This window comes from Diceros bicornis, chromosome 18 (genome assembly GCF_020826845.1).
Source record: "Diceros bicornis minor isolate mBicDic1 chromosome 18, mDicBic1.mat.cur, whole genome shotgun sequence".
In the NCBI taxonomy this organism is placed as follows: Eukaryota; Metazoa; Chordata; class Mammalia; order Perissodactyla; family Rhinocerotidae; genus Diceros; species Diceros bicornis.
Window position 1 is genome coordinate 19,724,342 of NC_080757.1, and position 15,012 is coordinate 19,739,353.

The window sequence follows — 15,012 nt, forward strand, 5'->3', positions numbered from 1 at the left end:
CTCAATGTGTTTAGTTGGCTCCCTTTTGGTATTGGTTCCCTTCCATGATCTGGATTATAATTCATATTTTTATCCCTTCTTGGAATTCTTGTATTAATCATAATATTCAAGCTAATTACAGTTTTCTTTACTCAATGTTGTAAGAGTTGTACGCAAGATAGAGTGATGATTGCTGATCAACTGGAGATGGTTGATCACTGTTATAATACTGATGGAGTCTGTTTTTCTGATAAGGATTACGCTTAAGACTTATTCTTCTCAACTAAACACTTTATTATCATTCCTACCATATCTGCTTTATAGTTGTTAACTCTTATAAGTGAAGGAATCAAATAAATAAAATTAGAAATGAAAGAGGAGAAATTATAACGGATACCACAGAAATACAAAGGATTATAAGAGAATACTATGACCAACTATATGCCGAAAAACTGAACAATCTAGAAGAAATGGATAAATTCTTAGACTCAAAACTGAATCAAGAAGAAATAGAGAATCTGAATAGACCTATCACAAATAAAGAGATTGAGACAGTAATCAAAAACATCCCCAAAAATAAAAGTCCAAGACCAGACGGCTTCCCTGGAGAATTCGACCAAACATTCAAAGAAGATTTAATACCTATCCTTCTCAAACTATTCCAAAATTTGAAGAAGATGCGCCACATTCTAACGGACTCTACAAGGCCAATGTTGTTACTGGACACATACACAGTTTTTTTACCTGTCACACAAGAGGGGCCAAATAAAAACTGGGAGGTCAGACTTGTGGCAAGAAAAGGGTTTTTATTTCAGGTGACATCAGCCGGAAGACGAGAGTGAGCCCTCCAATTTGTCTTGTCTCCCCAAAAGATGGGAGGCAAGGGGTTTTAAAGGTCCAGGAATGCAGTTGCTTGTAGGGAGGAGTTTCCCATGGCCAAAGCTTCATTTGGCCTTGTGAGGCTGCCTGCAGGGAGGAGGATGGTGAGACTAGGGTGTCCGCAGGTGGGTGTCCTTAGTTGTCTGCGTCCTTGGTGGAGGGTGGATTCTGGTGCCAGGAAGCCAAAGAGCAGGGGTCTGGGAAGCTTCCGCTTCTTGATCTTCTCTGGATATCAGTTTCCCTGTAATAAAACTTCAAAGGACCCATAACTAGCCCAAATGTTAGCATGAAGCCACATGGGTGCTAGCAATTTGTAATTTCTATTTGCCTTGTGAAGTTCAGGGATACAAAGGTTGGAAAAAAACAATATTTACATATGAATGTAACTTAGAGAAGCAAGGAAAGGGGATGAGTGCTTTTGGTTTTAACCTCATATATGCTGGGTTTAATGTAAGGAAACTGGTATTAGGGCCGGTATCAATATCACCCTGATCCCAAAGCAAACAAAGACAACACAAAAAAGGAAAATTCCAGGCCAACATCGCTGATGAACATAGATGCAAAAATCCTCAACAAAATATTGGCAAACAGAATACAGTAATACATTAAAAGGATCATACACCATGATCAAGTGGTATTTATACCTGGGACACAGGGATGTTTCAACATCCAAAAATCAATCAACGTGATACACCACATTAACAAAATGAGGAATAAAAACCACACCATCATCTCAATAGATGCAGAGAATGCATTTGACAAGATCCAACATCCATTTATGATAATAACTCTCAGTAAAAAGGGTATAGAAGGAAAGTACCTCAACACAATAAGGGCCATATATGATATATGACAAACCCACAGCCAACATCACACTCAATGGGGAAAAACTGAAAGCCATTCCTCTGAGAACAGGAACAAAACAAGGGTGCCCATTCTCACCACTCTTATTCAACATAGCACTGGAGGTTTTGGCCAGAGCAGTTAGGCAAGAAAAAGAAATAAAAAGTATCCAAATTGACAAGGAAGAAGTGAAACACTCACTGTTTGCAGACGACATGATTTTATATATAGAAAACCCTAAGGAATCCATTGGAAAACTATTAGAAATAATCAACAACTACAGCAAAGTTGCAGGGTAGAAAATCAACTTACAAAAATCAGTTGCATTTCTATACTCCAACAACGAACTAACAGAAAGAAAGCTCAAGAACACAATCTCATTGACAATCACAAGACAACAAATAAAATATCTAGGAGTAAATTTAACCAAGGAGGTGAAAGACTTATACAACGAAAACTATGAGACGTCATTGAAAGAAATCAATGACGACATAAGGAAGTGGAAAGAGATTCCGTGCACGTGGATTGGAAGAATCAACATAGTCAAAATGTCCATACCACCTAAAACAATCTACAGATTCAATGCAATCCCAAGGAGAATCCCAATGACATTCTTCACGGAAATAGAACAAAGACTCCTAAAACTCATACGGGGCAAGAAAAGACCCCGAATAGCTAAAGCAATGCTGAGAAAAAGGAACAAAACTGGAGGCATCACAAGCCCTGACTTCAAAATATACTACAAAGCAATAGTCATCAAAACAGCATGGTACTGGTAACAAAAACAGACACACAGATCAATGGAACAGAATTGAAAGCCCAGAAATAAAACCACACATCTACGGACAGCTAATCTTCGACAAAGGAGTAAGAACATACAATGGAGAAAGGGAAGTCTCTTCAACGAATGGTGTTGGGGAAACTGGACAACCACATACAAAAGAGTGAGAGTAGACCATTACCTTTCACCATACACAAAAATTAGTTCAAAAAGGATTAAAGACTTGAAGGTAAGACATAAAAACATAAAACTCCGAGAAGAAAATATAGGCAGTACACTCTTTGATATCAGTCTTAGAAGCATCTTTTCAAATACCATGTCTACTCGGGCAAGGGAAGCAGAAGAAAAAATTAACAAATGGGACTTCAGACTAAAGAGCTTCCGCAAGGCAAAGGAAATCAGGAACAAAACAAAAGACAACACACCAACTTGGAGGAAATATTTGCAAATCATATATCTGACAAGGGGTTAATCTCCAAAATATATAAAGAACTCATACAGTTCAACAACAACAAAACAAACGGCCCGAGCAAAAAACGGGCAGAGGATATGAACAGACATTTTTCCAAAGAAGATATACAGATGGCCAACAGGCACATGAAAAGATGTTCAACATCGCTAATCATTAGGGAAATGCAAATCAAAACTACAATGAGATAGCACCTTACACCCGTCAGAATGGCTATAATTAACAAGACAAAAAATAAGTGTTGGAGAGGATGTGGAGAAAAGGGAACCCTCATACACTGCGGATGGGAATGCAAACTGGTGCAGCCACTATGGAAAACATTATGGAGACTTCTCAAACAATTAAAAGTAGAACTACCATACGATCCAGCTATTCCACTACTGGGTATTCATCCAAAGAACCTGAAATCAACAATCCAAAGAGATTTGTGCATTTCTATGCTCATTGCGGTGTTATTTACAATAGCCAAGACGTGGAAGCAACACAAGTGCCCATCAATGGATGAATGGATAAAGAAGATGTGGTATATATATACAGTGGAACACGGCTCAGCCATAAAAAAAGACTAAATCATCCCATTTGCAACAACATGGATGGACCTCAAGGGTATTATGTTAAGTGAAATAAGCCAAACAGAGAAAGACGAACACCATATGATTTCACTCATATGTGGAAGATAAACAAACACATGGACAAAGGGAACAGATTAGTGGTTACCAAAGGGGAAAGGGGTTGGGCGTGGGCATGAGGGGTAAGGGGGCACATATATATGGTGACCGACAAATAATTTACAACTGTAATTCCACAATGTTATAAACCTTTATGACCTCCGTAAAATAGAAAAAATTATAAATAAGAATAAAAATAAGTTTTCATATATTCAGATATATGGGGAAGGCATTGTGGTTTAAATCTGATTGGGCCTAAAACTTGTCTTCCCTAGAGCAGCCTGACTTATGGCCCACCAGACATGCATTGTACATGCGCTTCAAACATTGTCCCAAGCAAAGAGTCCACTCTTTCAAGACAGAGATGAATGTCTGCTTCTCTCTGATGCCAATACGAGTACTTCTTTGAAGATAAACTTTTCCTCCCAGGGAACTAAGTCCAAGTTGACCTGCTGGGTACGTGCTAAACTGTGGCAAAACACCTCCTTGTGACTTTGGGAAAAAAATTTTATTCCTGTCGTTCTTGATGTATGTTCTTTGCTCTGAAACAATATATAACCCTGTTGTAAACCACACTTCCCCTCAGTGCTTTCTTCCCTGGGGAAGATAACACTTCTGGGCTAGTCCTCACATTAGGCTCAGTAAATATCACACTATCTTTCTTATCTACATTGATTATTTGCATCGACACTTTCTCCCTCCTTCTCCACAGACCAGCCTGTAACACCTGCCAGCACCGCCCCACCCCTCAACATATCCCAAGGTAGCTCCTCCTCATGTGTCAAAACCTGGACCCATCTGTTCCTGCAGAGGCCATTGAGCTGCTTGAGTGGAATAGCACGTAGATCCGGTTTCAGGGCACAGAGGTAACTAGGTAAATTTAGATGACAAACAACCAGACAAACACAGAGCTGTTGTCTGCCAAATGCTCCCTCTGTCTACTGCTTTCTGAGACAATCAGGAAGCTTGGATTAGAGGTAGGACAAAGGGACCCACACCAGGACATCAGACTGCTCTAGTTAATCTCTAACACAACTCACCTTCACTCAGGCCCAGACTTTATTTGAATGAAGGAAGGACCAAAGCAACTCAGTCTTTGAAAGGAGGGGAGAGAGGAGTCCGCTGGCATTAGCAACGATGCATCAGTAGGGCCAGCTTGACTGGTAACCCCTGTGGCCACCAGCATCCTTGTGTCTGGTCTGCACTAACCATGGGCCAGTTTCCCAGCTTGGGACCTCGGCACCTGCTTCACTTCCTGTCCCTTGTCCCTTAACCCTTTCACCAAAAGGGGAGGGCAAGAGAAATTCAAACCATTTGGCTCTTTGTTCACAACTTTCAGGAAAGGTTCCGCAGGAAAGGACTTTTCCCCACCAGGAGAGGCAAGTGCTGTGGAGTCTCCACAGGTTTTGTTTATCTGTGCTGCCCTCCCCCATTCATTAGGAAAACTGGGCTTTGTTCTAGTAACTGGATTTGTGCTGGGGACAGGGAAAGGTTTGTCCCAACGCCCACGTATCTCCCAGTGGGATGCTCTCTTTAGGCAGAGTCTGTGGGCAAGCCCCCGGGGGCTCAGAGGGCTGCGCAGGGAGGAGTGCGGCCCATCTTCTCCCCACAGAGAAGCCACAGGCCTGGTCAGCCCCGGGGCCCTCTTGAGCACCCCAGCCTCAGGGGATGCTGGCAACCTGTGCTCATGGAACCGGGCAGGAAAATGGAAGGAGTGCACATTTCCTGGGGAAACTTGCCTGCCCATCAGGGAGCTCTGGAGGAAATCCTGCTGGCGTCACCAGAGGCTTTTTTTCCTCTTCCAGCCACACCACCCTCCTGGTGGAACTCTCTATTGAGGCCAGCTGAGGGCTGAGCTACCTGCCAGGAGAGCACCTTGTGGTTTTCCCCAGCCAGCAGCCAGCTCTGGTTCAAGGCACCTTAGAGCCAGGAGTGAATGATCCTGCACCCCACCAACCCGTGCGCCTGCAGACCCTCAACGAGAGCGGTGAGCCCTCTGCACGGGAGCTTCCGCTGAGGTGGCCCCGCATCCTCCCACATACCCCCCAACCCAGCTGACAGGCTGGTCCTGAGCCGGTGCTGGGGACAGCTAACCCTGTCCTTCCTGCTGAGGGGGCGGGCCACCCAAGCCCGCACTAAAGCACCTTTGCAAACAGTCCTCACTGAATGGCAGGCCGCCAAGAAGGGATGCTTCTTTGGGGCTATCTGCCCAGCACCAGTGGCTCGGGAGTTTTCCCCATTCATTCTTTTGCCCACCAGCCACTTTTTTGTTGATTGATTGGTTCATTTATTTTTCCTTCAAAATTTTAAGTGGTCACATCTATATACCAGGCAGGCCCTGGGCTACAAAAAGGAATGAGACTCAGTGTCTGCCCTCAGAAAGCTCACCACCAAGTACAGAAGGCAGACAAGCGAGAATATTCATAATAAGTATTATAATAATAATAACAGTAGCAGCTAGCATTTGTTGGGTGATTACTACATGCCAGCAATCTACATGTATTGTCTCTTTAGTCGCCACAATAGATGTGTGTGTCTTGCTTGGTGACAGAATAGAGAAATGTGGAAACTGTGTGAAAAGTGTGAGCTTTGAAGGTTCCAGTCCCTGAGTCATCACTTACTAGCTGTGTGACCTTGGACATAGGAGTTCACCTCTCAAGGCTTTCTTTCTCTGTCTCTAAAACAGAGACAATAGAGCCTTGCTTGCAGGATTGTTGTGAAGAACAAATAAGTAGACACATGTGCAGCCTTTACAATTCCTGGCACCAAAAAATGCAGGAGTGGAGGAATGTCCATTTCCTGCAGGCTAATGAGCATTTGTCCAGAAGGTCAGAGAAGGGGTCTAGCACACCCTGAGAGTCTCCTCGGATCCCAGAATTCATAACCTCTTTGCATTTCATGGCATCTAATTTCACACTGCTTCACCACCGAGGGTCTCATTTACACCCCCCTTCCCTGGGCGATGGGCAGGGACAGGCCACAGGTGACAAGGAGAGTGTGGCTCCTCCTGGCCATCCTCACCGGGGAGAAGATTTTGTCCTAGGGAGGGTCCAGAGCACCTCTTCCTGTGCTGAGGTGAGGCTGTGAGTCTACATGGTGAGCACAGCATCGGGGTGACAGGCCCCAGGAGACGTGAACTCATGAAATCAGCGGTCACGGGCCCCCAGCCCAGAGAAATAGCTCCCTGGCCTTGGCTTCCTCAGTGATAATGACACCTCCAAAGACTGTGTCCCCCTAAAGGGAGTGGCCAAAATGGGAAAGTGGGGGTCAGAGAAGCAAAGTCTGTTGTTGTTCCCCACTGTCCAGGAGAACGTGAGAGAGCCTGAAACTCGAGTTATGTTTCAGGGGACAGGAATGTCCTCAGACTGTAGGGACACAGGTGTGGTTCGTCTGGCCTTGGGTCTAGATGAAATAATGTAATACTAACACTTTTACCTACTGTTTACGGAGAAAGTTGTACCTGACACTGTACCATTACACACACATATGTCAGTCAGTGCTCACACAAACCCAGAGAGGCAGGTCTTCTTATCACGTCCATTTCACAGAGCTGGACCCCAGGGCTCAGAGGGTTCAGTCAGCCAGCAAGTAAGTGGGGAGTCAGAGTTGGAAACCATGTCTCCTGGCTCCAGGGTCCATGCTGGGATGGCCCTGCACATGGCCTCTTGGGATTCCTTGAGACTTGTCACCTCACTTTGGGCTGATTCGCGGCTCACCCGGCACCTCTTGATATGGCACCCAAGGGGACTGTCGTCATGGGCATTTCTCAAAATGAACACCTGGCCTCAGTGGTGTACATCAGTCTTTGGTGGATTTAGTCGCTGTGAGTCTGCAGTTCACCTGCTAAAGTTCAAGTATTCTGCTAAAGTTCGGTTCTGGGCCAGAGAGGGACTAGACTCTGGTGTACCGTTACTTTTATAGGATCATGTCAACTTGGGCGCCCTTTGGAGGGTTGTTGGCCAGTGTTCCCTGGCAGCTTTATCTCTGGGCCCCACCTTCCTGAACAAGAGTTGAGCACATGAGCCCTTGTGCTGTTCCTGGAGAACTTCAGTGTCTTCTCTCCCCTGCAGTGGGAAGGCGGAGGGTGTCTGCCCCAGAGGCCACAGTGGGGCTTTATTTTCCATCCTGATTTCTTCCTTCTCTATCCAGGCAGCTACTGGGGCAAGGACAAGCAGCTGCCCCCCTGCTCACTCCGCCAGGCCCTCATCCACTTCCTGGACATCACCACTCCCCCAACTCAGCTGCTGCTCTGAAAGCTGGCCCAGCTGGCCACAGAAGAGGCCAAAGGCAGAGGCTGGAGACCCTGTGCCAGGTTGAAGGTCGGGGCTGGTGGATGAGGTAGGGACAGGGTCCCAGAGTCAGGGGAGCTAGAGCGCAGAGCTGTTCTTGAAACTCCAAGGAGGATCCACCCCAGCTTCCCAAAGTGAGACTTGTCAAAGGCTGGTGGGACATCAGCCGTCCTCTCGCATCCCATCTCCAGGACACAGCTGTATGGAGCAAACTGAATTTTTCTGAGCGTCTGCAGGATGCAACCAAAGTGCACTTCCTTAGAAATTATCTAGAAAAGGAGAGCCACTGTGTCTTGTGTGTCTTTATTTTCCCCAAACCTGGAACAAGCCTGGAATTTAGGAAGTGTTAGAGGATGGATGGTGATGATGAATGGGTAAATGGACATAGTGACAGACGGGTAGTTGGATTAATAAATTAATGAGAGAATGCATTAACTCACCTGCCACTTTCTAGGCCCAAGTCTTTGCAAAAGGTGTTGGATGTCATTATTACCATCATCATTCTCACTAATCATCTAGATTCCAGCCGACTCCAACGCGGTTATCCTATGGCTGCACTGTACTAACCTGGTACACTTTTTATCATTTAATTCTCACAGCATCCCCACGAGGTAGGGTATATCATCCTCATCTCACAAAGGTTAAGTAATTGGGACAAGATCCACAGCTAGTAAAGGCATCCAGTCAAGATTTGAACCCGGCTCTGTATAAACGCAAAGCCCTGTACCCAGTTAGATTATAATAAAGTTTTGACTGCTGCCCACAAGTTGCTGACAGTGAAGTTCTCTGCACACAAGGTAGATAAGTGCTATTCGCTGGCCTGAATTCCTCCAGGACAGATCTCAGCACCCTGGACAGCGTGCGGTACTTCAAAGTGTCTGTTGAGGGAGGGAATGAATAAAGGAATGAATGAATACCACACTGTGACAGCCTCTTCCTGGTGTGGGGCAGGCGCCCTGAGTGGCTCAACTGCTCTTGGCTTTCAGCCCTCGGAGCACAGCAAGCGGAAGTTCACCAACAGCCCCACCTTCCTGGAGGTGCTAGAGGAGTTCCCGTCCCTGCGAGTGTCTGCTGGCTTCCTGCTCTCCCAGCTCCCTATTCTGAAACCCCGGTACTACTCCATCAGCTCCTCCCGGGACCACACACCCACGGAGGTCCACCTCACTGTGGCCGTGCTCATGTACCGCACCCAAGGTAAGGCTGGGGCTGGGGCTCTGGGGCCGTCCAACTCTGCTATTTACAGGCAGCTGTTCAACACCTCTGAGCTTCGTTCAAAAATTTTTTAGTGTACTCTATAATTATGATTTCAAGGTTCTATTAGGCACAGAAGGAAAACATTTAGTCTTTGAGACAACAATCGAAGACAATCTCCTCACCAGTTAAACACCCACCTTCCAGAGTCGTTAACAGCAAGAGGAGGTGTGTGGGAGAGATGACTATGAAGCAGTCACTGAGCTGACCCCTTTGTAAGTGTATTATTGGTAACCATGTGAGATGGGTACTGTGTGCATTTTACAGGTGAGGAAACTGAGGCACAAAGAGGTTAAGCCAGTTGTCTAGAGTCACACTGATGGCAAGTAATGACTGTGATTCTAACCCAGGGAGTCTGACTGATGAGCCAAGTTCTTAACCACCCCACTCCACTCTGTCCGGCTACTGTTGGGACGATTTAGTGAGAGCAAATGCGGAAAGCACCCAGGCATTAGCGGGAGCCCAGTGAGTCTTCATCTTCGTGAGAGTCCAGCTGAACACAGCGGTGATTCTGCTCGGATTGTTGACTCACTCAGCGATGATCTATTTCATCTGTCTGTGTGCTTGGCACCACGGTGGATGTGGAAATATAGTGCATGAAGCCCTTGACTTCATGCAGCTTCCCATCCAGAAGGGGCAATGAAGAGAGAGCAGGGAAATTGATGATCGTCCTTATGTGGGTGCTAAGAAGGAGAGCACAGGGGCTGTGAGGGCAGAGGATGGGGGATGGACTCACATAGGCTGGAAGGTCCAAAGCTTTGACCAGTAGAGTTGGATGAGCCATGGCCCAGCCTTGCCTTCCGGAACTGAGTGTTGCCTGGGTCGGCCAAGCTGGGAAATGGCCCACACCTCAGAGACCTTTGTGCTCTGAGCAGCACAATCACAAAGTTTCTAAAACCTGGGCAGAGACTCTATTTGCTCTGCCAGAGAACATACGCCCAGGCCAAATCTTCATCCTCAAACCAGGAGAGGAGAGGCAGGCACATCATGTGAGAGCAAGATTCCATGCAGAGGAAAACCAAAGGGACTTCTCAAGTTGGTGGGAGGTCCCTTTGAATGCTGGGCCATTGGGAAGGGAATGTAACCCAGAGAAAGGCGGGGTTTCCACAAGCCCAGGAGGGGCCACTGGGGGAGACAGAGAGACGCCTGAGAGGACCGAATGCTCAGGAGGTTGTCCATCACCCAGGGTTCCTACCAGCAAGGGGTATACTCGTGGAGACGCACTGGGGCAGTGACTGTGGCCACCCTGAGGGGCCATTTATGCTACTGTCATCGGAGCTGAGTGGTGTGCTGGGCGGATCCCTGGAGAAACTCTTAGAGGCAGCATTGGAGTAGGAGTCAGGGAGACTGAGCTGTGACCTGACTCTACTGCTGCCTGAGTGACCTTGTACAAGTCACTTTCCCTCTCTGAGACTCAGTTTCTGCAGTGGCAACGGGAGAGGCTTGCACACTCTCTAAGTCCGCTCCAGCTTTCGCCAGTTCTGGGTGTATAGAGGGTGGATCTCAGAACCAGGAGAAAATCAGCCCCTCAGTAAAGCTGGCAGAGCACCTGAGCTGGCTGTTGGAGGAGGCGCTGGGACGGCCCTGCACGGGCGTTAGGGGGCGATGTTGGTCAGGTCTGTACTGTCCTTGCAGATGGCCAGGGTCCCCTGCACCACGGCGTCTGCAGCACATGGCTCAGCAGCCTGAAGCCCCAAGACCCGGTGCCCTGCTTTGTGCGAAGGTAAGCACCCCCCACACTCTGTCCTCTGTGGCACCACTGGCCCAAGGGAGTTCTGGGTTGAAAGGAAGGGATCTGGGGTTTAGGTGCCACTCTGGGCCCCTTGGTCCATGAAGAAGGCATTGGGCTCACACTGGGCCTCTCCATTCTATCCCCTGCTACAGATTGTGGCCAAGTCTCTAGCAGGGATAGAGATGCAGTGCTGGTGGAGCCCAGAGAACAAGGAGGCTCAGCCCTTTCTCATAAGGCCCCAGGGCGAGGAGACCGTGTGGCTGGACAGGGCAATGAAGCAGCCTGCAGGACTGGGGAAATCTAATTTGAGCTCATTGTCCTCTCTACCTCCATACACCACCTCCCCCAACCACACCCCCAGCTCCCCAGCCCCTGTCCTGCCTGTGCACCAGGCCAGAGTGTCTGAGGACTGGGGCCTCTCTCCTATGTCCCCTTCAGTACAAGCAGCTTCCAGCTCCCCGAGAACCCCTCCCATCCTTGCATTCTCATTGGGCCTGGCACGGGCATCGCCCCCTTCCACAGTTTGTGGCAGCAGCGGCTCCATGACACCGAGCACAAAGGCACAGCTGGAGGTTTCATGTGGCCCCTCTCCCAAGTTTGCCTCAGCCAGTGTGGACAAGTGATCTGAACACCCTGGGCCTCAGTTTCCTCAACTGTAAAGTGGGGACAATCCTAGATCAAATGCTTGTGAGGATGAAATGAATTTTCAAGTTGGGCGCCCAGCTCCTGAGGCCTTGAGCCGGGGCCCGCCCTCTGGTGGCCACCCTGGTAACTGCAGCTCAAGGGGTCTTGCAGGGCTCCAAGGTGGTTGCACGACCCTGGTGTTCCAGTGCCGCCACCTAGATGAGGACCACCTCTGTCGGGAGGAGACACTGGAGATGGCCCAGAAGGGGGTGCTGCATGAGGTGCACATGGCAGATTGTTGCGTGCCTTGCCAGCCCAAGGTAAATGCAGCAGCTGCCCGCGCAATGCCGAGAACTTTCAAAGCACGGACTGTAGGGGTGCCCTGGCTCCCCGCAGACCCCTCAACCCTCTGAGCCTTCATCTCCTCAGCTCTAAAGAGGAGGCAGTCAGATATTACGTTCACTCTTCCAGGAGAAGAGACAAGCCCCGAGACGTTCAGGACTAAGTCAAGGTCACCCAGTGGGTCAATCCCCAGTGCCCAGCCCCCTGAGGGTCCTCCTCCCGGGATACATGGCTGCTTGGGGAGAGGTGGTCCAGGCCAACTTCACGCTCAAGCACAGCAAGGCTGGAGGGAAGTGGCTGCTCAGACACAGCCAATGACGGGCTCTGCTGCCCCGGGGGGCACTTTGCCCCAGGAGCCTGGGGAGTCGGGACAGACTCTTGGCTCAGCCCTTGTGAACTTGCCCCATCAGAGCTCCTCCCTGACCCAGTGCTCCATGCCATTGCTGGGGTCACTGGGCATCTTGTGTGGAACAGGAGCAGAGAGTCCCCGATGGACTCCTGACTCCTATGTAACTGGGGAGCCCAGGGCTCTCTGCCCTGCTCTGAATGACAGTGGGGATTCCACAGACTGTCTGCACCGAGAGGCCCCCCTCTGTGGGGAGCAGGCAGCTGGGCCTCACTGGGCAGGGGAAGTGGCTGGAGTGATGGCTCTTTGAAGATGGTGAGCTGTGAGTAAGTCCGGGAGCCCCACAGAATGGTCAGCTATTCGTGGCCAATGTCCATCTCTCCAGCCTCAGCCCAGGCCTGCGCCGGGCAGGGTGTCAATGCACTTTCTCATCCCAAGCTTGGTCCTGTGTGAGGTTCTGGCTGGGACAGTGCTCACTCCACACCCAAGGGTGCAGCCCATTGTGCCCCCTGCCCGCCTCCCCAGGGCCAGCAGGCTTGACTGCAAGCTTCGTCCCAGCAGCAGGGCCTGGACCCACCGTCTCCTCTGGTTTCAGGTCTACGTTCAAGACATCCTGAGGCAGCAGCTTGCCGGTGAGGTGCTCCGCCTGCTCCATGAGGAGCACGGCCACCTCTGTGTCTGTAGGGATGTGCGCATGGCCCAGGACGTGGCCCACACCCTGAAGCAGCAGGTGGCTGCCAAGCTGAGCCTGAGTGAGGAGCAGGTCGAGGACTATCTCTTCCAGCTTAAGGTAGAGCGCCTGGTGTGTGGGCTAGGGATGGAGGCCAAGGGCACGGGCCAGGGAGCCAGGACTCTAGAGTCAGGCTCAGAACAGTCCTGGACCCAAAGGAATCCTAGAGGCGGCCGGAGGTCAGAGCTGGACGGGCATTGAGAGGTCTGAGTGTGCGTCCCCGTCTGGTTCCTCAGCTCAACAGAGGCAAACGTCTTTCTTTACTACAAGACTTCTCAGAGCCTCTAACATGCTATGTGCATCGTGACGCTTCAAGCCTGGGAGCAATTACACAGCATCTCCCAAACATGTTGATCTCAGAGCCCACATTTCCTGGAGCATCTGGTGTGACAAGCACTAGGCAGGCTTTACTGTCCGTCATGAAGCCTGAGGACATGTTCAGATGGTTCAGACCAGAGCAGGTGCTGTTGGGAGGGAAAGAGCCCAGGCGAGGTCAAGCATAATCTAAGCACAGCAGCGGGAAGGGAAATGGCTCCTGAGTGTACGTGTGACAGGGAAGCGGGGAACCCCAGGGCCTCATCCAGCCTGGACCTGATGAATGAGAGGCGGCTGGACCTGCAGAGCTGACACATTGGTCTGTTTTCCCTTAAAGAGCCAGAAACGCTACCACGAAGACATCTTTGGTGCTGTGGTTCCCTACAGGCTGAAAAAAGATGGGGCCGCAGGGCAGCCCAGCGATCCCAGAGTGCCATCAGCCCACAGGAAATGTTAAAGCTGCTGCCACAGAATTTAACGACGGAGCCAACTCTGGATTACGGCCTCGAGAGATGGAGGGAAATTATATCCCCAGCCACATGACTTATTTCCCCATCTACTTCCCCCCAACTCTTTACTTGACCTGCTACCAGGTAGCAGCCTGGACTGAGTGGAACCTCTTGTCGCCCTTTAGTCCACCCTCCCCTGAATAATGAAGAGTTGGGGCCTCCTTGGTCCCTTGGAGATGCAATCTGCAACGCCATGCGCAGCCAGTGGGTGAGGATGGAACTGGCTTCTGATTGCACCAGTTTTAGTGACCACCAGGAGGCGCTGGCGGACCGCTCTGCATTTCCTGACCCTTGTACAGTTATTTAAGCCTCTGTATTTAAAAAAAACAAACCCCAGTCTGCTCCCAACGGGCACTTGGGTGTTCCCTGTATGACTCCTTGATGGAGATATTTCTATGAAACGCATTTTATTTTAACCACATTGTGTATGCGGGTGTTTGGTAGAGAAAGCAGCCCTAAATAATATAGGACTGGGGATTCGTGGAGGCCACATCTGGACATAAATCCCCCACAATGGGACATTCTGGTGTGGTCACTCTGCTTCTCTGAGATGGCCCCCAGGTGGGGGCAGCATGCAGAGCTGTGTGCACACGTGACAGCCTGGGAGCGGGGCCGGAGCACAGGCTAAACTGCAGGGTTGAGATGACCCCCGCAGGAGGCATCTCACACGGGGCCACGGAGGTGCCATGCCCCCACGAGGCCCGTTCTCCAGCGAGGGTCTGGGCCACAGCCCTGTCCTGGAAAGTCACCGTGTTTGCTCTGGGGCTGCCTGTGTCGTGAGGGTTTGGCCAATAACATTGGCACCTGGTGAGAAAGCAGGTGAGGTCGGGCTGCGTGTCCAGGACTCGGCAGGGAGTGAGGACACAAGTCTTCCCTGGGGAAGGCTCCTCAGGAGACGGAGCCATGTCCCTTCTCCCGTGAGAACAGGAAGGACTCAGCCAGGGGCGAAGTGGGGGTCTGGCAAAATCTGGCCCCCAGCTCGGCTTTGGCCTCTGTGTCATTGGCTCCCTGCCCACTTCCCCCTCCCCGCTCCTCCTCAGATGGGGGGAGGGACATGCCAACCTCCAGTGTCCCAGCAGTGCACCCGGGACATGGTCAAGAATGCAGTCACATAGCCGGGGCCCCTCACGCTGTAACGTCACACAAACCCCCTGGGGTCTGGTTACAGTGCAGACGCTGATTCAGGAGGGCTGCCCCGGGGCCCGGGCTTCTGCATTTCTAACAAGCTCCCAGGTGTCTGGTGCTGCTGCTCTGA

The 15,012-nt window shown here is 50.0% G+C and overlaps 1 pseudogene; it reads left to right on the top strand.

Annotated features, from left to right (window-relative positions):
• Positions 1-4,756: 4,756 nt before the first annotated feature.
• On the top strand, positions 4,757-13,705 carry LOC131416809 (nitric oxide synthase, inducible-like; annotated as a pseudogene).
• Positions 13,706-15,012: the final 1,307 nt, after the last annotated feature.